Raw genomic sequence first — 27016 nt, 5'->3', positions numbered from 1 at the left:
CGCATGCAAAATGTACAAACTGTTTTGTATCTGACAAGAATGTGTGTGTGTCTACTGCATTCAAGTTTATAATTCAGAATTTGAAAATTTGCACCACCTGCAAATATCAGGGTTGTTTCATAAAAATATGCACACGAGTGTATGGCACAACTCAGACAATGAGAATACAGATCAAAAGGGAAGCCACTGGGTAAAGTACTGTACATGAACATGGGGCCAGAATTGCTGGAGATAATCAACATTCACCATCAAACTCCTGCTACAGATGAACTGTTTTCCTTCTGGAATGCTCACAGTCTTTAGCATGAGAAAGTTATACACAACCAACTTGAAAAACAAGTTTAACTCTGCTTAGCCACAAGCTAAGATTACACCCTCAAACACACCTTTCTAAGATTTCTTATGAGAGGTTTGTTTGTGCAATACAGTTAAGGGCAATTTGTTAAAATTGCTCTGTGATTTTCTTTATCCTTTAACTGCATAATTTAAGCAACCTGCATTTTATAAGTTCAAAGAAATTTTTTTCATAATTATGTATTCCTGCTTTTACCTACTGAAAATAGAAAAGCTGTAGAGACAGAATGCAGAAAAAACTGATGAGAGAAGCTGAGCTCAATCTAGCACAGAAAGCAATGTCTTAATTAATGAGAACAGAAAGTGAGCTAACATAAAACACAAGGTACCACACAAAACACACAAAAATATTTGCAGTGTGTGCTACTGCTGCTCTACCTCTTTGGCCTCTGGGAAAAGCCAGAGAGCAAGGCAAGGCACAGGAGTGCTGGTAGCCAAAGGCTGGTAGCCAAAGCCCTCTACAGAGAATTTCAGCCCCTGTGCTTTGCACATGCAGTTGTTAAGGTCCCACCCAGGGTCCAGCAAGGCACGGCCACGGCTGTGACATTCTGGACAGCTGTGACATTCTGGGCAATGTGACAATGGCTGTGACATTCTGGACAGCTCTCAGCTGCTTCCAGCTCCATCCCTCCTTGAGTCCCAGTTCAGCCACAGACAGTGCTTCCCTTCTCCTGCTGTTCCCAGCTCTAACGTGGTACTGCACACTGCCTCAGCAGCGCCCAGAAAAGCTCCAAACTCCATTTGCCAGTGTTTTCCCGAGGTGTGACCAGACACAGGGATGTACCCCTTGGAGCCGGCTGTGGCTCCCTGCTCCCACTGCACATGCACCTCGGTTTTTTCCAGAGATCAGTTTTGACAGGCACCAAGGCCAGTGCAGACACACTGGCCCAGACTCGTGACATCACCTGATTAATAAATCCAAGGAAGGCTTGGCAGCTCTGGCTACGGGCAGCCAGCCCGTGGGAGAGCAGCAGCCACACACCAGATAGTGCAGAGCTAACTCACTGCCCTGTGCACTGCTCCACTCAATAAACTGCTTTTTCACCAGCCCCCTGTACTAACCATCTTTTCACTGGGAGCCCCAAAGCAGGCACCAAACCCTGCTGCCAGAGCCCTGGCCCAGTGGGATGCTGAGGATGTCACCCTCACGTAGCAATGGCATTGCCACGACAGGGAGGGGACAAAGAGACTGCACCTGTGCAGAACAGACTGAAGTCACTGAGCAGAGCCCAGAGCCTGCCCCAGCACCACAGCCAAGCACAGGGCAGCCTCAGCCAGCACCCTGCACCCCACCAGAGCACAGCCAGGCTCATGGCCCTCAAAAATGTGGGTCTTCTTCTTTCCCCATTCCTTTATGAACAACACCTTGTTACTGCAGAATGATAGGAGCACTTAATTAGTGCTCTGGGTTAATCACCCTGCCCAAGGAGTTTCCCTCTGCTCCATGAATAAAGGAAGCCAACCCGGGTTCCCGTTATCCAGCTACCAGCACCCATCAAGCTCCATCCTCAGCCAAAGCCAACCACAGCCATCACACAGATACACAATGCCTGATGTCTAACTGGTGATATCCTCTCTTTTATGGGGTTAATACTTGCCCTTGGGGATAATTGAGCAGGACTTTAGATGAGAGATTCCCATAAAAGGCAGTAAGAGTCACCCAGCTCAAACCACACATAACTCAAGCTAGTTTACCCCTTTGCATTATTTAAATGTCTCTCCTTAATGTGAATGCATCAATTTAAAGGCACAGCGCTCCGGGCAGGCAGTTCTTCTCTGGCCACCAAGTGTGTCTGTCCAGAATGTAAATTTGCAAGCATTTCAGACAAGTGCCTGTTCCGAGGCTGTCAGGGAGCACGGGCAGGATGCTGCCATTTCCCCTGCTCCCAGGGAAGGCCAGGTGTCACATCTGGGTGCTGGGCAGGTGGGGGCTGAGCCCTCTGACCTGCTGCAGACACTGAAATCCAAGGCACTGGCATCTCAGCACGCTGGTGCTGGCAGCTCTCCCAGCTCCAGGAGAGCACCTGGACACTCTCCAGGTGGACCCAGGGAAGGAAGAGAAGCCCCTGGCCCTCCCACTCTGCTTCCCTGCTCCTGGCTCGTGTCGTCCTTGCAAGAGACTTCGGCTGAATCCAAATTCACACACCAGTCCATGCAGGTACCCAGAGACTTTTCCCAGTCACTCACAGCTTGGCCTTCCATTTTAAGATTATGGTTCTTTTTTCCCCCAGGTTTGTGTTTGTACAAAGACTACCACAAGGTTCAAGTTACAGCAATTAATGAAATTTAACTACATTAATAAGGGAGAGAGCCTCTTTAAGAACAATTTTCGGTTTAATGTTAAAAAAATGCAGTAATAAGAGTGAGGTAGAAATATTTCCATTTGATTGCCTGTTTCTTTCTCTGGCTACACGTATGAACTTGTTTCCTGGTCAAGGGGAATTTTTGCAGGTAGGAAAAAAAAATAATTCTGCCATCCACTCAGTCCTTGAGTGTCTTGTTTTTACAAGGCAGAAAGGTTTTGTCAGTTAGGTTACCTAGGAGTGAAAGTTATGTCTCATAATCCATAATTCTATTGCACATTACACACCATCTGGTGACACAGTCAAAGATAATCTGATTCTTGTTTTAAAAACATCACATAGCTGTATCATATGGCACAGGCAAAATGATAAATGACTTATTTAAATATGCCATTTCTGTGCAGTTTACCATTTCACGGTCACTCTCAGCTAACATGAAAGCAGCTTTGAACAGGCTTTTTATTGATTGTTGCTTCAAATATCTGAATCCTTAACTGAGGTTTTTTTACCTAATTACAGTTACAACTAAAATTCTATGATTGAACAGCTAACCTCTACCCAGCCTTTAAGAAGCTTTTATTGGAATTGAAAGTTTTGCATCTATGATGGAACAAATAGCACGACAAAGCTGTTCCAGGTCCCAAAAGCAGCAATGTGTCTTTTCACAGTGTTTTTACCAGGAAAAGCCTGATATAATTTAATTCCAGACTACTCACTCAATCTCATGCAGGTGTTCTCAAGTATTTCCACAGATTCTGGGAAGCTACCCAGAAAAAGCTCCTTGCAAGGTAATTGTCCATCAATATATCTGCAGGTTTGCAGCAGGTTTGCTTTTGCCACTTTATTTTCAGCCTCCAGATTAGTTAAGTGAGCTGCCAAAAGTTGAATCCTCACAAAATAAATTAAAAAAAAAAAAAAAGAGAATCGATCATGCTGGGCAGAAGAAAACTCTTACACAACTAACCTGGTGAAGGGAAATAGGCCATTTGCTATTGCTCAACTCCTTTACCAAACTATTTCAGTGGCCCTTACATTCTCCAAGGCCAAACCTTCAAACAACAACCTCATCCCCTTCTGATGTACAAGACACACCCAAGACATTTTCAGGAGGGGTGGAAAGTAGTAAAAGAAGATTTCTGTGATTTGCAGTCAGGTTCTTCTGGGAAGATGACATATTTCTAGGAGGCTATGATGTACACATGCATCTGTACCTCTGATACAATCACACAATCACCACTCAGATCTAAACAGCTATTTTTCCATGCAGATTTTTATTTCTTTCTCTTCCTGGAATAATTAACCACTTTCAGATTTTTTTTAACGTAGGAGAAGACTTAATTTTCACCTGACTCTTCAATTACAACTCTGAATAATTCCCATTTTCCTTGCAGACAGCAAAAGCAGTGCTGTGCCTGCCTTTTGCACCGGTAGGTTTAGTTCACAGCAGAGCCTCTGGGCAGAGCACAAGCCTACAATAATCTCATTTAGCCATCCACCTGCATCACTCACCAGGATTTTCCCCAGTCCCAGGCTCCATTTGGAGGGAGGAAGGCAGCAGAGCTCCATTGAAAGCCAATTCCTGCTGGAGTTTGGTGTCAGCCCAGCTGCTGGGCTGCTCCATGGGGAGGCCAGGGAGCATTCCCAAAACCTGGCAGGCAGGGGATGGATGGCACAGCAGCCCCAGGTGCGAGGGCACAGGTGTTCCAGCTGACTGCTCCTCTCTTTTAGGGCACCTGCAGAGCCCTAAAAGCACCAGAGCCCACCCCTGGAGCTCATCCCATCTCCTCTGCCCCCCAAATCCAACCATTCCCATCCGTGCTCCCTCTCACCAGGCTGCCCAGCTGCCCCTGCCTGTCAGGTACATTCTGCTACTAGCAGGGATTTGGATAAAGCATTTCACTATCTGGCAAGCATTTTCTTCAATGAAGACATGCTAAGAGCTAGGCAATCATATTTTTGACTGTGCTGCCTGCCAGAAAAGTGCACAAACTTCCAATAGCAAAGAAATGAGGTCATTCTGGTCACCTGCCAAAATCAGCACATTTCCTCTTTTGGTTCTGGATGCTGCACTTCCACACACCACAGCGTGTGACAAGTCGCGAGCAGGAGGTGCAGTCTCCCAGGAAAAAAATAAAAGTAAACTGGTGGACGTTAGGTTTTTCCTTTAAAAAGGGAAAAAAGAGGGGGAAAAACATAATGAAATGTCCTGATGTCACATGACGTCCTCCTGAAGATCTATTTAATTGGAGTCTGGTATAACCTTCCTAAGAAGATGTCAATATCTTGTCCTGATATTACAGCAGTGTAAAGCCTCATCCTGTTAAGGAATTTGAAAGGCTTACAGCAGAGATGCAGCTTTTGGTTAGAAGGCTGGGCTGGAATTTAGCAGATCAGGATTAAATCCTGACTTTGCCACAAGTTCCTGTGGGGCTTTGAGCAAGACTCTTTCACTCCCTTGCCTGAGACCCTATCTTGATCCTGGTCTCGGTCTTTAAAAACTAAGTTTTCCTGAGCTGAGAGTATCTCTTAGCAGCACAGCAGAGTCTGGAACGGTGGATTTTGGATGCTCATTTGGGCCTCTTAATGCTAATGCAGCACAAACCGAAATGACAGCAGTAGTAATAGTAATAATAATAATAATAATTATCTCTCAGTCTTTATTTTCAAGTTAATGTCTGCCAAAAATGTTAGAGAAGTTTCTCATTGTGGCAACTACTGTATTTATGGGCATAATTTACAAGCAGCTCCTCCGAATAATTTGAATTTTTTATTAAGATTATTTTCTCAGTTTCCATTGAGAAGCCTTCGTAGATACTGACTCACTTTCAGCCTTGTAGGGAAAAGTGCCAAGCATTTGTTTTTCTTCTGTCTGCAGTAGTTATTTGACTCCTGCCTTAAACTCAGCAAAGCCAAAACCGAATAGGAACAATCCTAATTTAATTATTAAATATATTTCAAGCTTCGCTGTGATTTTAAAAAGCACTTTCATGTGGGGCAGTGGAAATGTGCCAGGGACACGTAAAAGAGCTGCATGTAACCCTGTGTCCCCACCCCTCCTTTCTTGCAGCCTTTCTCCAAGGGAGGTTAGGTGAGCCCAAACCCGGCCGAGTCAGGGGACACACTTTCACTTTAGGTTTGCTTGGCTAAAAGTTACCGGGGCACCCTGCCAAAGGCTGCCACTTTTGAGATAAATATGACTTTCTTTCAGGGCAGTTTTATGAGGGGCACAGCAAGAGGTTCATCTACTCTGGCAATTCACTTGCAGATTGAGCCGTGCAGCAGCTGCTGCCGCTCCATTGTAAACAAGAGCTCGCTCTGAAGTTCTCTGAAGAAGTTTACAAAAGGGACAGTGTATTTATCTGACGTCTGTTGCAGTGCTGGGCACACACACAGATGGCCTTTGACTCTCACCTTCTGCATCACACCCAGCCGAAGGGCTAGGCTTTAAATCCGCCTGCTCTTTTCCTGATGGCACTCCCTGCCTTCATCTCCTGACAATCAGAGCCGGCTCACTTTCCTTGGGAGGGTCAGATTGGCAGATGAACTGCGCTGAGGAGAGGAAACATGCTAAGTATGAAAACATTCTCCTAAGCTCTCACAGGAAAAGGATGTAGCTAACAATTAAAGAGAACCATGCATTTCTCTGCCAAACTTTATCGTACAAGATTATGCATTTCCAAAACTCGCATTTATACCGCTTCAATTTCAGTCGTGCTACATCCACAGGAGGCACATCCCAAAGCACCCATCCTATCTGCCCACAGTCAGCCTGTCCTGGAGGCTGCCTTTGAGGTCAGGCACATGGATCCCACGGATATCCATGGAGGGTAACCGGGGTGTGAGTCCCAGCAGAGTGCTGGGAGCTGCAAAGAGCAGAGCTGCACCTCAGTCTGACCAGTGCCAGGAGCGATCCCTCAGGGAACACCCCCAGGAGCCACAGGGAGGAGAGACAGCTTGAAGCAAGCTCCCTTCCCCAGGTCCTCACCCTGTGCTCATGGCCTGGCCTCATGCTGCCCACAAACACCCTTTGCTGTGCAATTGAAAGGATAATTAATTAAAGTTTGTCCCCCCTGTTCTGCAGTCCCTGCACTTCCTCAGTTTTGCACAGCTGGAGCAGTAAAGCTGAGGAGCTGACACAAGTGTGGGCATGGCTTTGTACAGCTTGCCTTTTCCTGGCTCAGTGACCACATCATCTGCAGCTTCACTGAAAAGTCCAGTTCTGACTGTCCTGGCCAAGTGTCATGGCTTTTTGTACCTTTTCAGGAGCTTTTTCACAACCCATCCCCAGTCCAAGCTTCACTCCCAGAAATGCACCAGCCAGCACAGACCCACTGACCTCTGTCTGGTTTCCCCAGTCCCACCTGGGCAGATGACCTTGCCTTGTTCCTCACTCTGCTCACCTGTGGACAAGTCTGCCAAACAGGCAGCACAAGTGGGTTTTGCTGCACACAGGCTGCTGGACACACTTCTGCAAGCAGCCCTTGCTTCACAGTCAGTGTCTGAGCACTGGAACGAATTCCCAGGTCAACACCTGGAAATAATTCTACAAACTCAAAAGAAAAAGGAAAAGCTGCTGCTGTGGGTCACTCTCAGAAGGGATCTAGGGCTCTCTAAGTTGCCTTCTTCTCATGGGTCTGGAATCACTGCATATGATGAAAGAAGTCTATTAACAGTGCATCATAAAACAGTCTCTGAGATTTTATGTCCTAAATTGCATATATGATTGCTTGGCCTGTTTGGTGACTTACTGTAGTGGGAAATCTAAATCACTGTTGTTACACCTCTAACCAAGGATTTTTCAGCAATTATTTTAATTTAAAAGCTAAAAAAAAAAAGACAAGTTCTCAGGAGAAAAAAAAAACTTCAAAAAAGCTCTGGTCATTCTTTGAGCAGCCTCAAATATGAACTTGATCTATCTTCTGGTCCTGGGACACACCAGTGTCAGTATGTTATTTCTGCAAGGACTGAGACCTACGCACTTAAAAATGGTTCTTCACATACATTCTCATAATAAAGCACTTTATAACTGTTACCCAATTATTGCTTAGAGCATTAAGTAACAAGGTATTATTACTCCAATTTCACAGAAGGGAACAAATCATGGAATCCAAAATACTTATTCTGCTTTTGCGTAGGCTTTCTCATATTAATTAATTATGAGACTTAATTACACTCAATCTCACCACTCCAAGCCAATTACGGAAAATTGGGTAAAGTAAAGAAGCAGAGAAATCTGTCTTGGAGACAATCACACTGACAACACTTTCCACATAGGTGTGTAAAAAGACTTTCCAAATATTAACTTGCCCCCTTGAAGCAACAGGATGGATTTTTCTCTGATTTTTCCCAACTGTCCCCACACCAGTAATCTGAGCTATGATCACTTCTCCCAGCTTCCTCTCTCAACTCTGCCCCAGAAACCAAATGCAAATCTCTGCTCCCTGACTTGTGCCTTAATCACATGATCACCCTCCTTCCCAGAGGCAGTAAAAAAAAAAAAAAACTCCAGGCATGTTAAAATCACCAGAGTAGAAGAGCTCTAATCCAATGATTTTAAGGGTTGGTCAAAATTGGTATATGACATAGATAGATAGATAGATAGATAGATAGACAGAGATATATAGATAGATGTTGCAAATTTTTTATAGCTTTCTATTCATTTTGAATCGACAGCAATTTTATTTACTGAATGTTTTCCCACAAGGGGAATGGTAAATCCTCTAAAGCATCACTTTAAAGTTTTTCTTACACTGAAGTATCCATGAACACTCTCTGCTGAAACATTAATTCACTATTTCCCACAGCACTCAGCCACAGGGACTCACAACACATTTCAATGCCTTCAACAGCAGCAGCATTCCACAGGGAACCATTCTCCAATTTCCAAGTCATGGCTCTTGCAAAGATGGACTAAGCCAAGGCAAACTGGCCTTTTTATATTAGTACCAACTGAGCCTCCCATGAAACGAGCACATTCAAAATCAGAGGAGAAACAAGAACAATTATCTTTTGCAGTTTGTCTAAAGAGGGATATGAGTTCAAGTGAGTCTACTTTATTCACTTTGGGGAGAGATATTGAACAGACTGGATTTTTCCTTCTTTTTTTTCACTCTGTTTGCCAGTGAGTAAAGTCTTCTACAGAAGACTTTGTGAATAAAGGTGTGAATGCAAGCGGAGGAGATTCCATGCACTTACGGCTTTGACTTCTGTGGAGCCAAGATTTCCCCCAGCCTTCACAGTTGTGACATTTTGTGCTCAGTGTGGCCCATTCCAGCAGAACATTCAGTCTGTGCTCGTGGCAATTATGCCTTGTTTGCATCACACCATGACACGCGTTCTACGGGCGTTTCACACGCCGCAGCACCACAGTTTATTTTAAACCCTCTCCAGTTCCCCCAGTGAGCCTCATGGCATGGCAGCACAGCTAAATACAATGGGATCTGGCAGGCTGCATTCACAGGACTGCCTTGTAAAAACAGGCAAAATAAACATTAGCATTTTGACTGTTTCTCGTAGTTTTTCTCAATATTCTGAAGTAAAACAGAAAATACTTTGCTGAGCCTGAAAAACCAAAGGATTTGCAGATGCAGTCAAATTAGGCAGTCTTCAAATATACATTCTTCCTTACCCAGCAAAGCTTTCCCCCTTCTTTGCCCAGTGATATTTCCACTAGGGCAGCAAAGGGCAGCCACAGTGTAAAACATTCAGAGATAACCTGGGGTAGTGGTTCCTAGATTGTTTTCAGTGCCAAAATACCACACTGGGCACTCCAAAGTGTTCAGGTGTTCAAATCCTCACCTGAATCCCCACACCTAATGACAGCTTTACCCTCTTCCAAGTAAATTACTACATCACCTTCATTCAGGCACAGAGGGTGGGGGTCCCTCTGGAAGCCTTCAGAGGCACACAGCTCTCTCCTTTGAATACACTGATAGCCAGAAACTTTCCTGGCTAAGACTGGCTTACCATGCACCAAAAATTCTGCAATAATTTCAGTACACAGCCCTCTTAATTTGGCTCCCATCTTCCGAGCTTCAAAACAGACACTTCTCTCGAATATGCAAGATACAAACTGAATTGTTAAAACAAATATCAGCACAAATTGCACGTTCATGAGAATCATGTCTCTTCCATGCTTTTAATACTAACCCCTGAGCTTAATTATTATATTTAGTGTCTAGGGCAGCAACACTTCCTACTCAGCAGCTGTCATGGGTCCAGCAATTAATTGCATACCACTGACCTTCACAGAACACCATGGAAATTTTATTACTGTACAACTCAATTGAAGCCGTACAACACTGCCCCAGAACTATGTCTTATTACAAAAAAATCATGTGCTTACAAAAAGGATAGTTGAGCCAACTGAACTATTTATAATTTGGGAGAATAAGAACCATTTCATGAGGTTTGCAACATACATACACACACACAAAAAAAAAAATATTTGCAGCCTTAATACAAGACAAATGTTACCGAGATTCACGTTATAGACAAAAGCAGAATGGAAAATATTCCCCGAAGTCATAATGGCAGGGTTATGCAGTGTGCTATTTAAAAGCTATTCACCAAGGTCTTCTTCCTGTTAGCCAGAACTCTATGGTAGAAATTCAATTGAAGAAAGTCAATTAATGGAAATCGTGGTCCTACAACGGAGAGACTGGATGTGTAGGATGAAGCAGCACAAGGAAAGGACTACACTTGCACACCTGACTCAAGTTTGCCACCCTGGAGTTACCTCTCTGCCAGTTTGCTGCTTTGAGGGGGCTACAGCCTGCTTATGTCAGGCTGCAGTGGCTTAACCTCAGCTGACAAATCGAAAACACAAAAATACAATAAAGAAAATTAATTCCATCCCAGCCAGGAGCAGCACACCTGCCTTATTCTCTTCGAAGAAAATGCTGCAGCTCAGCACATTGCTTCTAAGTTCAAGAGTCTCCTTGCTCCTTTCCAAACCAAAGGGCTCACAAAATAAATAATTGTTGCATGACTACTCTAATTTCAAACTGGCATGCCAATGGAAGCCAGGGCAAGGAGACTTTCTCCCTGGTTTCAAGGGCTGTGTCCGGGATGAAATAACTCGTCACGCCCAGAATTCCAGTGCCAGCATCCAAGTTCCCAGGCTGGAGTGACCCAGCAGGACACAGCCACAACCTCCACAAACACATCTGCACCTGCTGCAGGCTCAGGGAGGGAAGGGGATAGTGCAGGAGATGTTCTGGGTTTTGCTGAAGGTGTGTACATGTGCAAGAGCTGCTGTTTTTGTAGTTGGCACCATCCTTGTGCATCTCCAAGGCAAATCCAAATTTTCTCCTGGGGTGAGTGATGGGGAGCAGGCTGGCAACACGTGCATGGTGGGGCAAAACACCCATCCCCTAAAATCAAAACCCAAAGAGTACCAAGAGATAACCACAGAGCAAACTGGAGCCACTGCCAGGGCCTGGTGCAGTGTTTCAATGGAAGTGTGACATCTTAATGAATTTGCATCTCCCAATCACCTGGTTTGATTTCCCACAAGCAAAATGAAAAATGTTTCCCTCCATGACAAATTCCTCACATCTCAGGCAATGCATTTAATTTCACCAAAATGCAGTTGCAGCTGGGTTTACCACATCAATCCAGTTTCACATCTTTTTTGGTTAAAGATTTGTAATCTCTGGTGCCCATGACAGCAAGATTACTGTGCAAACAAAGCTCATCAACAATGCTCTGCTTTGAAGGATCGCCTACACATGGAATGGATGATATCTGCAAGGCAATTCAGGGCTCTGTGATGGTTGAGATTTTGTTGTGAGGGTTTCTTTTTTTTCCTAAGAAGTTCATTAAAATTTTTCAGTTGATATAATAGATTCTTCCATCTCTTCAATGCAGCAGAGGAAATGAAGTGAAACTAGCTTCATTATAATGGAAAAGTGATCTCATAATTTAATTCACTTTTCTCCCTAATCACAAATGCTCAGAGAACACAAGCTAGGGAAGGAAGGTGCAAAGTGATGCTGCAGTGTATCACCCACAATTAAAAATCTCCTTTCCTGGAGGAGTCTGAGTTGCAAACCAGAATGAAGCACACACGATATTGAGATTACTGAAAAGGTAAGGCTACGATTTCGAGGCAACAACTCTGCTCTGTTTGAAACTAAATCCAGAATTCCCATTGATTGTGCTAACACCTTGGCTTAGTTATTCTTGAGGCCCTATCACAGAGCATATTAATACACAGAGAGGTGCCTGCAACGACTTGCTGTACAGCCTGATGTAAAAAGTAAGTTACAGAATGAGTGCAAAGATGACAGACAAGCCTGCCCTCTCGCAGCCAGGAAAGCTTTTATTGCCACCTCTTCAACACTTTCACTTCTGCCAGAAGTCCCCTCTGCCCGCCTGGCCCCTCCAGCTGTCCAAAGTGTCTCACTGCTGAGCAGGCAGAGTGTGGATTAAACAGTATTACGTGTTCTTTCTGTCATTTTGTTCCCAATAGTTTAGAATATTTTTAAATGAGGTAAGGGAGATGTTACAGGGAAAAAAAAAATCTCCAGGATCAGAATATATCAGAAACTTGACAATACTTAATGTGTCACTGTGACCATGAATATGTACAGAAACACACACACACACACACAAAGTCAAGTGTTTTGGAGGAGGTTTAAAAAAATAAAACACGTTCAACAGGAAGAGTCTGTTTAATGTAAGATTTAAGCAAGGCTCTTCCATTTGCATAGATCACTTACAGCAGCAGCAATTCATTAAATTCTCCCATAAAATGGTGCTATATTTTGTCTAAAGCGACACATTCCTTGCAGATCACAGTGCCTTTCTCATGCTGTTAATAAGATAATCTGTTACATGAGGCTTACAAATCCATTTAAATTGATTTTAATTAATGAATCAATCACTAGCCACTGATGACTTGGTCTACAGACAGCAAGCAATTCAAAGCCCCAGGCTTCTAATCCAAAACCAAAATCCACATTAGAGCGACAGGACATCTCTCTGATCAATAGCAACACAAAGATGTTCAGTTCATACACATTTAAAGTGTACCAACTTGATCAAAATGTATCTCCAGATCTTACACATTACAATTCCCAAATTCGGGACTGTTCAACTAGAAAAGCAATATTAAATCATTTACATTTCTTTGCAAGAGGAGAAAAAATTAAATCAAGCACAACTATAACCTGTTTCTAAACTTTAGATGCTTATTCCACTTGAAGGTTTTTCCCTTTGTTCTTGCACAATCTGTTGTTTAACATTAATTAATAGAAAATTGCACTTCTTATGATCACAAACAAGAACAATGCTTTTTACTTTTGCTTTGATGCTGTGAAAAGCTACTGCTGCTCTCCACTGCTCAAGTGCTTACAGTTTTTCCCTCGAACAGAAAACAGGAAAGAAGCGAGATTTCTGTCCCAAAACCAGCAAGCAGAAGCAGCAGGAAGAACATCCTTGTTATTGTAGTAAGTTAATTATTATAATTATTGTTATTACAAGGAGTTAATTACAATGCAGCAAGTGAAATCCACAACAGGCAGCGTGGTGCCCAGCACTGCAATCCCTGGAGCGTCACATCTGGCACAGGGGACACACCTGAGGGAGGCTCCTGCACAGCTGGGACTCAAACAGCACCTGAACCAGCCCAGGGAAAGGAAGGGGTGGTGCATGCCTCCCCAGAATCCTCCTGCAGGGATGCCAGCATCTTCCAGACTGTTATAAATACATAGTGTAGTATTGGCTTTTCACAAGTATTAGGGTGGATGCTCTATGTGTGATGTTGAAATGGTTTTTAATACATAGGTTTTTTTTAGGAGTGACATAGGCCGATAAAGTATCTTTGTAGTAAGTGAACTGCCTGCTTGATTGGTAACACCCAATAAAGACACCTGCTACTGATATACCAGCTACCAGCACCAACCATCTGCAAAAATTGAAGACCACAACCCAAACTAAGACTGATTAAAAAAATAAATTAAAACCACAGCCAAGCAACACACATGCTCTAAAAAAGCAGACACAAGAAGTGAATAAGAACTGTAAAACAGTTCTTAAAATATGGAAAATAGTTTGTAGAAAAGTTTGACAATGTATGATGAATATGCAAGGGGCTGATGAATTTAAGGGGTGTCTCCAAAGCAGCAGGGGTGCTCTTGGCTGAATGCCAAGCACCCAGCCATTATAACTTTTTGCTTTATTGTTTGTCTCTTATTGTCTTTTATTAAACCTTTTAAAATCCACCAGGAAAGTGAGGCTCGTTTTTCCCAAGAGGAAGAGATGCTCCTTGCTGGCAGAGGAGGCAGGGTGGGACAGGCCAGAGCAGCCTCAGGTTCCTGCAGGTGCTCAGCCCTGCATGGCTGGGGTGGGACTCTGCACCTCACACAAGGTCTGGGGTGAGGCTGACTCACTCCTCAGCTCACATCAAACCTTGCCCTCAGGAGCAGGGCAGGAGGAGATCACTCCAAACTTCCTGTGCCAGAGAACTGCAATCATGGAGCAGTTACACTGCTTTGATTTCCTCAAACGCTCTCTGCACCTTCACTAGCATCCCTTTAAATAGCTGAGAGAAATCCTGACCCCCAGACTCAGCAAAGCAGCTTGCTTGGATGCTCGCTGTCATGCCAAAAGTCCAGCTCTGCCTGTTTGAATCAAGAGCTCTGCATTTGGTTTTAGCCAATACTGCATATACAGTTTAACTAACCCCGTCAAAAGCAGACTTTCTTTATTTTTTTTATGTAGTATCTACTAATCTGTTGATCTCAATGCTCTTATTCTTCCTAGTTTGTTAAAAAAACAATGATGTTTTGCAGGGAAGAATAAAAATAATGATTAAAGAAGGTGGGTTGAGCCTTTATGTGCTGCTAATTAATTAGAGTTAAATTAACCAAATAGTAAGTACAAGATACCAAATTATCTTTCACAATGTTTAAGAAAAGCATAAAGGGTTGACCACTTTCCAGGTGTAAACACATTAAGATCAACGTTGTACCAAGCCTGAATCTGGCCCCATTAGCTCCAAAAGGTAAATAGTTCATCCCCTTGCACAGATGTCAGAGCACACAGGCACTCCAAGTTTAAAGGACAGATCCTGCAGCCAACAATGCTCCACTGACACAGAGACAATCAATGTGTCCTTGATTATGAGGAGGCAAACAGTTTTCACTGCAAAAAAAAAAGGAAAAGAAAAAAAAAAAGGAGACAGAAAAACAAATCATGTGTTTTTATTTTATAAGTTCCAAGCTGGGGTTGGGTTTTTTCAAGCCCTTTTGGAGTGCTGAAACAGAATAAAAATAGCTTGTTGCACAAGCATAAAACAAAGTAACTGCTAAATAAACATTTTAAATTTACTCCTATGTGCTCAGTTCTCACTCCCATTAGTCTCCAGGAGTTGGACGATTCCACAAAAAAAATCTTCCTGTTTTCTGGAAAACTGATTAGATGGGTTTTGTCCAAGAACTGTGCCATAATGTGTTCCCTTTATTTCACATGCTGAATATGACTGCTGGAAAATGTACTGCAGCACAGAACTCAGTATATGCCAATGCATCCTGACATTCAAATCAAGACCACAAATTATAAACAGTTTCAGCAAATTGACTCGAGTGCCTTTGTTCCTCAGACATACATCTTCCTATTGCTTACAAAAGCAGCATATACTAACCACGAACGCTGCTATAGCCAGTACTGGGAAAGGAAGTTATTGAAGCCTGGATTTCCTGCTTTCAGCCCCAGCCAAGAGCTGTGAGGCTTGTAGTGGTTTCAGGAACTGACTCATCTAATGATTCATGGATAAGATACTGGTTTTAATATATTTCTGATCATAAGACTCAAACTTCAAAAACAGTGATGCTTACTTTTTATTTTAAAGTAAAAAAAAAAACCAACATAAATCAGGCAAACAAATATTGTCATGGGACAAACGGGCTAATAATTGTTAATGTGTTTTACAGTGAACTCTGTTTTAAAAAAATGGTGTGTCAAACATCCTGGAAATTCATTTCAAGAGAATGTTGACATCGAGTTAAAAATCCACCGTCAAAAACTTGAGTTACTTTCATTGCAGTCCTGAGAGAGCTGCAATGCTAGTGGAGAGCAGCTGGGATGTCAATGCAGTTCTAGAGATACCCTTAAGTACAGGTGTGACTGCTACAGCCTAATCGATGAGTCCTAGAGCTGCCATTGTTCATGCAGCTGGTTTCTTTAGCTGCAGACAGAAAGTATCCTCAAAAATTGGCTGCTAACAAACCTCGGGAAAGTTTTGTTCCAGGAGTGACTGGAACTGCCGAGGTCAATTGTAAAGCAATGACTAACACTGGATTTTAAGTGCTCTCTCACACACACACCCCTGCAGTTTGGTGCTAATTCAGAATTCAAGCCCAGCCTTTTTTATGCACTGAGTTCTTCCAGAGGAAAGCACGCCTTCCAGAGCATCAAAACCCTTTTTGCCCACAACACAAATCTCATCAGTATGCTGTAACTTGAACTGCCAGGCTCCTGCACCTAAAAAATAGCTGGTGATGGGAGCTGAATTCTGCCAGGCTCATGTATGGAAAAGTACTGGTTTACTTTTTAATTTTTGAGCTGCAAGCTGCAGCCACTCACCCTCGGTGCAGCGTGGTGGGGATGGAGGGGGACCTTAGCATTTTTATATTTCACCCTGTGCACAACCAGCATGGGGGGGGGGAAATAAAATAATTTAAAAAAATAAAAAAAGAGAACAGAATGCATCTTGCTCAGAGGAAAAGAAAAGCAAAGAAAAAACCAGCAGTTAAAACACTTGACAAGAAAAGGCCAAAGTGCGCTCCGTGGCTGGCAGTCATTTTATGGCTATAGTCCTACAGCAGATTTACTTAGATGACGTCAGTGGCTCCAATCCAGCTTTTCTTTGGTAGCATTTACCACTTGCCTCTTGAAGCCTCCACTATGCTACAGAGCAGTAGACCATAATCAAAATTCCCTTTGTGAAATAGAGTTTACCTCAGGGCACAGAGGCATTGCGAGCTGAATTGCAGGCTCTTCACCCTGTACTGCATGCCCAGAAATAAATAACCTACAATACTGTACTCTCCTTAATACAGAAGAACCATTAAAAGCAGCCTGCTACCTTAAAAAGGGTCCTTTAATTTGTTTCCAAAAATCTCAGAAGCCAGAATATTAGTTAATTTTCCAAGCAACCAAGAACTATAATAATTCTACTATCCTTTGGACTCCTTCGTATTGTTTTTAGAGATTCTGGACGATAAAGTTATTTATGGGTCACTGTTTCACCAGCAAAAATTATTACTGATGCTAGAGGCTAAAGTGAATCTGTATAGGAAGCTGCATATTTAAAACTGTCTTCCAAATGTGCCCCTTCAACTGCTTATCTACAGCTGCTCAGTAAGCATATAGTAAATATGCCAAGAAGCAGAGCAAAAAATTACTGTGCATAAGTAATAGTCAATTTAATGAGCAAAACGCACATTATTTGGAGCTGCGGATTTCCTCTCACAAAGCAGTGGCAGAAACCAATGGAACACCAGTAAAGCCAAGTCGAGGAGATACCAAATAAACTAAAACTTCACAGGCTCTGAAGTTTAATCAAAACAACCCCCACAAGCATATGAAAGATGTGTCTTATGGTACTAAATAAACACAGATTTGTTATGTTTTAAGGGAGCCATCAATCCGAGGACAGGCGTGCTCATTATGGGTGGTAACCAGATACATCAGTGAACTGAGAATTGCCTCTCACAGCTAAGCGCTTAGGAATAACTCAGAGGGAAGATGCAGGCATGGCTCAGAGAGCTGAAAGGCTCAACAGCCCTCCTGGCCCCGGGTCTTTGCTTACCTGGCCCCTAATCACAGCAGGGTGAGAGATCACAGGTCTAACCTGCAATGAGCCACAAGCCAAAAACCACCGCTGTCACCAAACTGCATGAGTCACACCGTGGACCTGCACTTTGAATCTGAATTTAGAACGGGACAACCCCTAAACACACATTCCATGTCCCTGCAGAGAAAGCAGAAGCCTTCTAGCAGCCCCAGCTGCCAAAGCCAAGGGCGGGGAGCCTTTCTCATTTTCTGCAGGTGCCAATATCGGCTGAGGCAGAGCAGCAAGGTGGGAGCATCACCTCTCACTTCAGTGCCCACCCGGCTGGCCCCTGGGGGCTTTGTCCTGCCTTTTTCCACGCAGTTCATCTGGATGGACTTCAGTCAAATCGTAAAGAACGGCCACTGCTCAAATTATTCACGTTGCTTCAAACGGACAGGAAAAAATTTCCTTCTCTTTGGACCTCTTTTCATGGCTAAACAAAGTGGTGTCAGCAAACAGATTCAGATGATGACTGTAAATTTCTTTGAGATGGAATCTAAGTGGTTTTAGGATCATTAAGGATCTGGACATGAAAGGCATGGCAAGCACAAGTGGCCCTTTCTTTCCAATATCCAGGGCTGGGAGCAGCAGGGAAGGGAGCCCACGGTGACACCACATCTGTGAGCAGCAGCAGAGGACACGGGGCAGGGAGGACCTGGCGAGGTGGATTGCAAAGGGAGAGACAAAAAAAAAAAACCCACGGGGATCCAAAGAGCTTAACCAGGTGCTGCCCAAGAGCCAGCCTGTGTGTCCCCAGGGAAAGAGCAGCGTCCAGCTGTGGTGCCCTGCAAGGAGCAGCCAGAGCCTGTGGGGCAGGAGACAGGAATGTGCTGAAGGTCAGAGAGCAGCACGGGCACATCCAGCCCCGAGGACACCACGAGGCTCTGAATGGGAGACTCTTTATGGCTGGAAACTTCTCCTCCAACAAAATAATTACTCCCAAAGAAAGGCAGGGCTGGGGGGAAGATGAAGGAACTTGACTCTTCCAGTCTTCTCCAAAGCTCAAAGTTGATCGTGGAAAAAGCAGGGGGAAAAAAAAATCTTCAAAGATCAGCTGACAGCAGATATAGGGACAGGACTGTTTTTAAAGGGTAATTTTCTTGAAAGAATGAAGGTAAAGCCGAGGATATGGAAAATGAAACTGATTACAGAGTTCTGCCTTTTTATTTTAAACTATAAACCAGCTTTAGGGGAAAAAAAAAAGTATGCACTGATATTGGTGATGGATTAAGTGTAAATAAAATTTCTTTTCTCTCATTAATTATTGTCCCAGATCACCATGTTTTTTAAATTGAGATACACATAACAGAGCCTTTAATCCCCTAAACCTCCATGAATTTACCTTTTCTTCCAAAGTCTGTTCTGACATTTTCTCCCCTCAAAACCAAAATGTCATTCCTGAATTATAATCTCCCAACAGAAAGACAACCACGTAAAAAGAAAGAAAAAAACCAAACAAACCATGCCAGCTAATTCCAAAAATAAGCACCGCTGTTCACAGCACCACGAGGCGAATGGATGGTGAGAGATTCCACCAAGGGAATAATTGTGATGTCTATAATGTTAAGGAATAATTTGGCACCAAAAGTACCCAAGGCCATACTGGTTGGCGATTCAAACACGAAGCATATCAAAACACTACTGATAAGCTAAATTAACAGATAGCTTATCTGAAGCATATACTGGCCATATGGTGCCACAACTTCTGTTGCCTGTTGCTGGCATAACAATAGGCTACTGCAGTCTTAGACTGGAAGCACTATTTGACAAACTGTCAACAGCATTTTAATTTTTTTTTTTTTTTTTTTTTTTTGCAGAGCTCTAGGGCAATGGCACACTCGCCTATTTGCATTTTTTTTTAAACAGGTGAACAAAGAGTAAACCAGATGTCGACTTTAGAAATCGAGCTGTCTGGATCAGGAGATTTAACAGAGGCAGGCATACTGCTACAGCTCAAATCTAGACAATGAGCTTTTCTAAAAACACTCTGGCCTAGGGGAGTGGCTATTTAAAACACTTGGCTTCTTTTATTTCAGCACTATGGAAGTGAATTCTACTCTTAAGTGCCAGCTCAAATGAAGTCATTTTGTCTCACTGAGGCTTTCTTTGCATTTCAGAAATGTAGCGTGTACTGTAGTAACGGAAGAGACAAAAAAATCGGGGGGAGTGTGTGATGTGGAAACCAGCAATTTGATCACACACCAAAAAAAAAAAAAAAATCTTTGAAAGGACAATTCAAGTGTGAGTTACATGAAATTTACTTTTCCCTCTTACAATAAAACCCAAACAAACACACCAACACAACCAAAACAAAACTAACAACAAAAAACTAAACTTCTGTCCAAACCACTTCTGAGTGCTTTAGAGAGACCTGATATTTACAACCCCCTCAAGCTCCACAAAGACAAGCAAAACTGACCAGAAAGAAGCATTTGCAAGGGGATTTGAATATGTTACAGAAACACATTAATACCAAAAGAATGATCAAAGTTGTCTTCCCGCTTTATTTATAAAAATAAATCTTACTATTTGAGGAGGAAATCTTTTCATAACGACACAGTGATCTGCTCAATCATTTCAAAACTGACAAAATAAAAACTACTGTCAATCAATATATAGTAGGTCTGTCTATGATATTCAATTATGAAAATGTGCTTTTAGCTGTGTTCTGTAGGAGTGTGAAAGACATAATGAGAAAAATAGATAACTTTCTGTTCTAATAATCTGTTCTGCTTTGATAGGCTGTTATGGGAACATATTTATTTCCTGACTTATACCCAGCTAAGTATGTAGCATTTTTAGATTATCTTTTCAAATTGTTCTTGAACATTCTCAGTTAAAAAAAAAAAAAACAACTCCTTTCATGTTAAGTTGAGATTGCACTTGAACTCTTTCCAAAAGCCAGAGCTGTACTGAATTATGATAATTAGAAAGCTGTGCGCATAAAAGGCAGCACAGTTGATGCATTTAAAAAAGTTCATGCCAGAGAATATAAGTTCAATATGTTCTCACATAATTAACATTTCCCATCATTAGCAGCAGTTTTCAGTTCATGTATCTGTAAAAACAACAGCACTCGTCATTGTTTTAGATTCCCAGTCAATAGCATTTTAATAGTTTTACACATAATCCCAAACTCTCCTTCCCTTCCCCCTCCCCGCACACGGAGATTTCACATTCTACCTCCTGACCTGCTAGCAAATAAACTTGGATTCTGCGTCCCTGCAGCCACCCAGCCCAGCTCTGACCCCAAAGTTTAGGGAAAACCCAACAAGAGCCAGAACCCCAAGCGAAGGTCGGGCAGGATGCAGGGGCAATAATCACGTTGTTCCCGCAAACAGCGAGCAGGAGACAAAGAACACGAAGTTGTAGGTGATACCTGGGACTGGCCAGGAGCCAAACTGGAGCCGGCAGCCTCTGACAAGGCAGGCACAGGCTGCAGGGACCAGGAAATGGGGTCAGAGCCGTGCAGCTTCCAACTGCAAACCCTTCAGCCACGTCGCAGGTTTCCATGGCACAAACACCCACCCAGCACAGGACGGGTGACACCTGGGGACAATCACTCCAGGCAGCAGTGAGGATTGATTTCGACTTCAATCCCTGTATTTTGAAATTCATATAATTCCGGTGGAACGTTAATAACCCGATCCAGTATATTCAGATATTGCTGAGTCTGCATCAGCACAGACAGAAGTTTTGGCTTTACCAGTAACGAGATGAAGCTCCCAATGACTGCAGTGGGATCAGGACTTCACACAAAAACGAGAGGTTTGTTGCATTAAATCAGAAAATACTTCGCTGAATATTATGTGACAGATCCAAGGAACAGATTTGAAGTCGCTGCCACAAAGGACTTAAGTCTGCAACTTCTTACTCTCTTCTGTTTTGGAAATGAGCAATCATTAAAACCAAATACAGAATTATTCCAGGAAATATTATTCCATCCCGATTCCACTTGCAAAAGTCCAAAGGAGTTTTGACCAAGAAGAGAGAGCAAGATATGGTCAGAAAGTGGGAATTTAATGCAGAGACTTTTTTTTCTAAAACTGTGTGTTCAGCACAGCTTAGAGTCAGTTGGCTTTACAATTAATAACATCATTAATCTGTTCATATATCACAGGAAGCAATTTAAATTATCCAGCATTTGCACAAACTGCCATGAGCCCTATAACAGCCCTTGATGCAGGGAGATGATTTACCTCCTGAAAGTTCTAAAATTTTGTTGAGATTCAAATAATTTTTTAGACAGTAAAGGACTGCAGTTTAGGAATATAAAACATTCCTGCTCACGGCAAAGCGCAGCACAGCGACACAACAGAAATTAAACCTCGCATCCCAGAATAAAGGACTAGTTCTCTCATGGAAAGGTAGGGCCCTCTGATGAGCTGGTGACTTCAAAATCCTTTTTAAAGGGCCAATTTTCACCCTCATTACAGCCAATGTAATCCAGCAACTGGCCATATGAAGTTGATGGAATTAACCTGAATTCAGACCAGATTTCTAAAAAGTCAGCCCTCACCTCATATTTGCATGTGCTACGAATAAGAGCCTGAATGGAATGAATGATCAGCTGTTAATAAAAATTTGCCTTCAAGTCTTAGGCAGATTACAAGTTAAGCAGAACATAAGCCCCGAGTAGAAATTGGAAAAAGTATGTGTCAAATCAATATTCTTTTAAATCAAAGATGTCCTTCTTTAGACATCAAATCTCACACTAACCATGTACATAAAGCATATGCTGTAAATATCTTAGTATTTGATCCAGCAAATGTTTATTCCTATGAGTCATCCTGGTCACTTTAACCTGAGCAAGGATTGGATCCAGCAAATATTTTCTTCTTAAATAAATGGAATCACTACAGAGAGACAGCTTTTAAACCATCTCTAGATGGGTACAGGATTAATATTAATGACATGAAGAAATACCAGCTAGAATAAGTGATGTGTATATGTGTATATATATGTATTATATATATGGTGTGTATCCAGTGAGAAACCATGTCCTCATAACAGGTTTGAAGGTAACCTTCTCCCAGACACACACATCCAGAACTGTACAGTAAATCGAACAGTCTTAGGCACCTTCTAATAAAATCAGATTACTTTTGGTGAAATTCTTCCAGCAGTGTAACCATCCTACTTTACAGACTGAAAACTGACAGCTGTATCATGATACACGACTGCATGTTTTTACCATTCCTTTTTTTTTTTTTAATGAAAGATGCCAGCATTTCTCTATAGCTCCAAAAGTTTTTGTTCCTGTACTGCCTGTACCATACCTTGAAAGTTCGCTTACAATATTATCACAAAGGCAGCTTAAACAGAAAGAAGGAAGAAATGTTTTGGTTTTTTTTTCCCCCCTCAGCATGTGACTCAACTGAACTTAACTTTTTCAGGCATGGACAAACAAAGCCCAGAAACCACTTTAACGATATCCAAAACCACTGCAGAGTCCAGCAGCAGCACCAACAACAAAACCCACTGGTTGCAAGTGCCACCAAACACACTGCACACATGCTCACACATCCCAACACTGTCGCTGCTCAGCTGGGCACTCACGGCCAGGGCTACTCCGTAATTAAGTTTCTGCTGTTCTTTTCTAGCTGTTTAATTAAAACTCCTCTAAGCGCACTCTGTCTTTGCTAAGACTCCTGTCAAATCAACATTTTTCCTTTGCTTCAGCGCTCCTGTGCACCCCGCTCAGCATCAACTAAGAAATACAAATGTGGAGAATACAAAACCACAGTTTGAGCCTCAAGAGCTGTTGTTCCACTCTCCTGGCTGAAAAGGCCAATAATATTTACTCCAGGATTGATGCTCGAAATACACCCAACGTGTTCAGCAATAAAGTTCTTTCCAAAGGTATTTCTAAATTGCTAAGACGAAAAATCGAAAGAAATCCTTTGCATCCAAAATTTCTGCTTGGTCAGCTGATAAAAACGTGGAGCAGATAAAATGAAGAATTATCCCTACTGGTATAGAAAACGCTTTATGACCTAATTAAACACCAGTGCAATGTGAAGAGATGTGTTTTACCACAAAGGTGAAAAAATAAGTGCACCTCTAAAATGTTTACCCTTCATGAAAATCATTTCAAAAAGTTTGCTTTAAAAACTTGCAACTTACAAACGTGACGCAAATATAAAATTTTCAGTTTTGTGTTTCAAAAACATCCACTGTATTAATTCCTGTATTTCTATTCCCAAATAAAGGAAGCATGTGTGCGTGTGTATATAAAAATATATATGTTCACATATAAACAAACATGCAAGCTTCCCTCCCACCCCCAGAAGTAATTTAATATCCAGGTCTGTGTCATTTTTAATAGCACCATCTTACCATCAGTACAATCTAATATTCTGTAATGGTATTCCCCAACTATTTATAGAGATAGAATACATCATACATTACACACATTCCCAATCTAGGGTTGTAAGAAGAACCCTACATAATTTTAAATTAAGTCCTAATGTAATTATAATCATTTTTGTTTTCATATTCAATTGCAGGTAGCACTTAGTTATTTACATGAATTTTCCTGTTAGAGGCATTCCCACAGAGATTTCCATATTGGATGTGCTGCAGAATAACTGAGCATGCAGCGTGCTCTCCATGCAGCTCCCAACTTTGCCATTGCCCAGCTCTGTGAAACCGCTAACTGGCAATATTGCATTTCCAAACTTTATCAGCACGAGGAGAAAGCAAACACGCTCCTGCTAACACAGGAGTACAGCTGCATATTGTACTTTTTCTCCCTGAGGCTCTGCCATTTCGGCTTAAAACAGCGTTTATAAGAAATGTAAGTCAGAAAACACCGGCACAATCTGATGTTCCCTGGCCTTTCCTGCCTAGAAAGGAACAGTTCAAAAATCCTGGGAGCCATTTACATTCAGGGAGCGCAGGGCAGAACTGCTCCCTAACTTTCCAGCACTTCTGGAGGTCACTTTTCATTTCTTCATATCAAAGGCAGGCACTTGTTTCTAATAAGTTAACAACTCTCCTGAGAAACGTGGGTGGCTGGTATTTCATTGTTTCATAAATATTTTTATACTGGTAACACCGTTCAACTTAAAACAGATTTCAAGAGGAGAAAAATCACGACTAGGACCGTGCTCAACAGAGGCAGGAGCGCGAACTTTTTTCCTCGGTGAAAACAGCGATATTCTCCCCCCTCCTCTCGCTTTATTTCGCCTCGCTGTTTTTGTTTGGTTGTGTGGAGGGGCCCGCTTTGTTTTAATTTGGGTACAAAAGGCGCAGTGTATAAGTTTTCCCTCCCCCTTGGAAGTGTACTTCCTTTGAAAGCGCTCCTCCGCGAACAAAGGCTGCCACCGGCCCTCGCACCAGCGCCGGGGACAGCTGGGCGATGGAGCTCTTCAAAACCTCGCCGAGAAATGAAAAAAGGGGAAAAAAAAAAACAAAAAACAAACCAAAAAACAACAACCAAAACCCTGCGGTTCCTACCGAAAGGAAGTTTTCCAGGGACAATCTCCTCGGTGTTGCTGTAACTGCGACTTTGTCTTTTTTGGATACAATGTTTCTGCTGACTCCCGAAAATTTTCCACTTGAATGTGCAATTAACCAGCAGCGGCGGCGGCAGCGGCAGCAGCTCTGGAGAAGGAGAAGAAGCAGCGAAAAGGGACATTCCTTCTTTCATCTTTTAGAGGAAAAACAAGCGAGGGGAGGGAGGCAGAGCTGGGGGCAGGCCGGGGATGGCTGCTGAGCGCTGCGAGCCTCTGCGCCCTGCCCGGGGCTGCTCCCGGCGTGCTCGCTTCCCCGCCGGGGAAGGGCAAAAAAAAAAAAAAAAAAAAAAAAAAAAAACAAGAAAAAATGTGAAAAATGCCAAGGATCGGTGCGCGCGTGTGCGAGGGGGGAGAGGCTGTGTGTGTGTGTGTGAGTGAGTGAGTGAGTGCGAGCGGCGTGCGAGGAGCGCGGCCGGTGCCGGGCGGTGACTCAGGCCAGGGGAGCGCAGCGCAGCGGAGCAGGGCGGGCGGCAGCGCCTGCAGCAGCCCCGGCCGCGGCCCCGCAGCGCCGCAACTCCGCAACTTCTGCCCCCCTGGCCGCGGCCCCCGGCCGCCTCGCCTGCCCCGACACCTGCGGGCCGCCCCCGGCCGGGACGGGGCCCCCCGGTCGGGACGGGCCCCCCGCCCGCCGCACCGAGCGCCCGCGGCCCCGCTTACCTCCGTGCGCGCACCGCCAGCGCTCCGACGGCAAAACTTCGCCCGCCGCCCCCGGGCCGCCCCGGCTATTTATGGCCCCGCGCCTATTTTTAATCCGCCGCCCGGCTATTTATACCGCGGCCGTAGGTTGCCGCGGGCCGGCGGACGGAGCCCTCGGAGGATGAGTTGCTGCCCGGCCGGCGGCGGGGCGGGCCGGGCTCCCGGCCGGGCTGCGCGGCGCCAGCGATGCGAGGAATGCGCGGAATGAGGGGAGGAATGAAATGAACGCGGGAGCGGGGCGGCCGCGGGGCGGAGCGCGGCCCCGCCGCCCCCTACGGCCGCGGGCGGGCGGGCGGGGCCGCGGGCGGGGCCTCCGAGCAGCGCTGACCTCATAGGGGAGCCCGCGGGAGGGGGCCCGGCCGGCGGGGGCACCGGCAGCACCGCGGTACCGGCAGCGGGAGCATCGCGGGGTGATGCTGTCCCGCCCGCCCCGGCGCGCAGCACAACGCGCGGTGCGCTGGAACAGAGCTCCGAGGGATGCGCTGCGTGGGGCTCTGCCGTGGGGAGCGGACGGGGAGGCTCCCCTGGGCAGCTCGGTGCACACGCACTCGTGTCAAACCCCTGGGTGTCCTGCAAAGCACGCACCCATCCCTAGCATCCCTGTGTCCAAAAGGTCCAACAGAGCTCTCCGGGATGAGAAGACATCGCTCCCCAAAACGATACGGACACAGAATGGCCCAGGGGTCCAGTCTTCACCCTCAATGCGGATCCTGACCTTTCTCACAAATCTGTCCCCAGATGCAGATTTCACAATGCCAGTTTTGCACCACGCCAAACGAGTGAGCCCGCGTGCCACTGGACTATCTGTACCCTCCTTGTCTTGTGCAACCCATCCCCCAGAATCGTTCCCCAAGCAGCATCATAACACGTCTGCCTCGGTTAACAATCCGCTACCTTATGGAAATAATTGCAGGGAAGGCACAGCTGTTGTGCTTGTGAAAATTCATATTTGCATAAACAAAACGGATAACTGGACACCTTGGTGTTTGTGAAATAAATTACTTGCTTTGATGTGCAAGCACACATTTCTACCCACCTTTGAAAGTTTGCCCAGCAGGGCTATCGTGTTTGGAGCCATCACAAAAATCACAGTACAGCCTCAGAAGAACAATGTGTCAGCGTCCATCACCAGGCAGCACTTACATGTTCTCACACCAAGTTCATGACGTGCTGGTGGAATCCTCAATAAATGCTCTGCACATTTTTATTTTGCACCATTGAGAAGGGATGCCCAGCGTGTCACCATGTGAACACCAGGACCACACTTGTCCCGCTGCTTTCCTGAGACAGCCATGCTGTGA

At 44.0% G+C, this 27016-nt stretch overlaps 1 protein-coding gene across 6 annotated transcripts in view; it reads right to left on the bottom strand.

Annotated features, from left to right (window-relative positions):
- TEAD1 (TEA domain transcription factor 1) overlaps positions 1 to 25938 on the bottom strand; it is a 152491-nt gene extending 126553 nt beyond the window's left edge. For all 6 annotated transcript variants that reach the window (XM_014882468.2, XM_088175766.1, XM_014882466.2 and 3 more), the window contains exons 1-2: positions 25677 to 25938; positions 24961 to 25107 (exon numbers count right to left, since the gene is read on the bottom strand). The gene's annotated coding sequence lies outside the window, so the exon portion shown is untranslated. The remainder of the gene's footprint in view (positions 1 to 24960; positions 25108 to 25676) is intronic.
- Positions 25939 to 27016: the final 1078 nt, after the last annotated feature.

Source organism: Sturnus vulgaris, chromosome 18 (genome assembly GCF_052056855.1).
Source record: "Sturnus vulgaris isolate bStuVul1 chromosome 18, bStuVul1.hap1, whole genome shotgun sequence".
NCBI classification, from domain to species: domain Eukaryota; kingdom Metazoa; phylum Chordata; class Aves; order Passeriformes; family Sturnidae; genus Sturnus; species Sturnus vulgaris.
The sequence above is the reverse complement of the archived record's forward strand: the minus strand, read 5'-3'. Positions and strand labels throughout refer to the sequence as shown.